Consider the following 2,525-nt stretch of genomic DNA (forward strand, 5'->3'; position numbering starts at 1 on the left):
TATATATATATATATATATATATATATATATATATATATATATATATATATATTTTGCCAATCAACCATTTTCTGATTAAATTATGTGTTAAAATTGGAATAACATTATGCGAATTCTTAAAAAAGGCAACAATTGAGTATAGAAATAAAATATATATTAAGTATAGAAAATATTAGTAAATTTGACTACAATTTCGTATAAAAAACTTAAAAATTAATTGCGATGAGAAAAATATATTTTATGATTCTTTAGAACCATGATTTATATAAAAAAAAAACTTAAACAACGGCATATCTATTTCTGGCTGATATTAATTAATTAAAAAAATAAGGGACTTTTTCGTAAAGGAATTGGGTGTTGGCGCGCATAAGTCGGTTTTGGGCCTTTTGGCGTGAGCCCAACGCAACCATTGACCCAGTCTCCCTGCTCTAACAAATTAAAATCCACCACGTGTCAGACGTCCAGAATCTTCTCGTAAAGGCAAGCGCTGGCTATATAACATCACACGCAGTAGCCGACCTAGGGTTTCTTGCGATCTGGATCTGGCCCTCAGCCTACCCTTCCTTGATCGGCAAATCGCAGGTCATCTGGATTTTTTCCCCTCACATGTGTTCGAGTGTTTTTGATTTTATGTAGAGATCATGGTGAAGGCCTTTTTCACGATCCAAGCGGTTCTCTGCGGCGTGGTTCTTCGCTGCTTTGCGGATTAAAAGATGGTTATGGCTTCCGATCTGTTTCCTGCGGCTGTTCCACCGATTTGGTTCGTTCTGTTCTTGCTGCCGAGGAAGCACTGCAGGCGCGGAAGCAGATCTGCGGCTTGAAGTTAGGATCGACGGGCGTCTTCGATGCACAAACTCCAGTTGCCAGGAAAATAGGCGTTGTTTGCCTGAATGATTAAGTTCTTGCTCAGAACTTATCAGTTGTAAAGGAGTGGATGCCTCTTGGGGATCAGAACAAGACGGATGGGTTGGGTTCTTGATGATAGACTGGGAAGGTAATATGCGCTTGAACATGTTGCATCGACCTTTGCCATGTTGGGTGCGCTCGCATGGCAGGTCACCCCTGCTTAATAAAAAGTAATATTTTTTGGGTGCTGGCGGGGAGATCGCACGGGGCATTTGTTTTTATTCCCCGGGTTCTCCATCGCCTTTGTGTGTGTGTCTGCCTCTACCTCTTTGAATTTCATTTTCCCTATCGTCCCATCTCGCTATCAGTTAAATGTGGTTTCATGGCGATATCAGCAATATCCCGATTCAACCACTGCATATTCAATTGTCTATCGCCTACGCATCCATTCCAAGTGGTGAAATCATGGCGTCCCCAGCAATTTGAACCGCTCTATAGAAGTTTGTCAATTGTATTCAATATTAAAGATGCTGCTGCCAAAGATTGTCTGTAGTTCTGTCAATTGCTGTCTAGTGCTGTCAATTGAACTCGAGGCGCATGTAAAATATCTGGAAAAGACTTGGAAGTCATCTCACCCTGCATTTTGGTGGAATTCAATTCTCGGTACAAGATTCGGACTACTTTTGTAGAGATTTACATTTGAAAGTTTTTCTCATGTATATATCTCATTTTGGCTGGATTTCTAGCTTTAAGTAACTATGGGTATATTTCCTTGTAGGCTTGGATTTGTTGGTACCTGAAGCTTACAATTTCGTTGCCACATCTGACCGAAATTGAGATACATTCATGGAGCAAAAATTGGGGCGTATTATAACTATTGTTTTGAGCACTCTTATTTGATGTCAAGTTCTGAAGACTCCTGTAAGAACAAATTTGAATTTGTAAGCCTGCTTTTGGACTCAGTTCTTGATTCCTATTTGGCAGAATTCAAATTCATCAGACGCTTACAAGTTTTTGTGATTGCAACTTTAACTATATCATTACCCGATGACTTCGCAAACCATTTTGAATTGCTGATTACGCAGCCTATTTGGTCGTTTTATTTTAGAGTGTAGTAATATCATTATTTTATTTTCTGTGAAAAATAGTTTTTTTAATTGATAAATTTTATGCTATTTTCAATTAATTACAAATCTATTTGTAAAAAGATTTGGGGGAACCTTGTACAGCATCTGTGGCTTTGCCTATATATATGTATATATATATATATATATATTTGGTTTTACCTTTTAGATGTTGACGCTTCTGTTGAATTTGTTTTTTAAATTGATTTAACCTTGTAGATCATTGTCCGTGGCTCTGAATTTCAAGGTAGGAGTATATTATTGATCTATATTTTGTTCCTACCTATTTTAGAAGAACTTTGTCTACGAATGATTGTTTTGCACTGGATCTTTGGCTCAAAATTGTAGAGCACTAGGTCATCCATTGCCCTGTGACTGGCTCGAGAGGTTGGTGGTTCAAATCCGTCAAGATTCGTGTCCGTGGAGTTACTCTGGACGCTTGGAGCAATTTTCCAAGCAATTTCGGGTGTTAGGACCCTCTGGGTGTCAGGCTAGGCACTCGCCTAGGGTGCTCCCTAGTTGAGCTTTTCTTGTGTGTGGTGCAATTTCGGGCA

General features: G+C 38.7%; 1 long non-coding RNA gene across 1 annotated transcript; it reads left to right on the plus strand.

Moving 5' to 3' along the window:
• The first annotated feature begins 512 nt into the window (after positions 1–512).
• Positions 513–1,809, plus strand: LOC122045101. The gene is made up of 2 exons (XR_006129895.1): positions 513–1,510; positions 1,626–1,809. It is a non-coding gene; the product is annotated as an uncharacterized LOC122045101 (long non-coding RNA).
• Positions 1,810–2,525: the final 716 nt, after the last annotated feature.

Source organism: Zingiber officinale, chromosome 2B (genome assembly GCF_018446385.1).
Source record: "Zingiber officinale cultivar Zhangliang chromosome 2B, Zo_v1.1, whole genome shotgun sequence".
Lineage (NCBI taxonomy): Eukaryota > Viridiplantae > Streptophyta > Magnoliopsida > Zingiberales > Zingiberaceae > Zingiber > Zingiber officinale.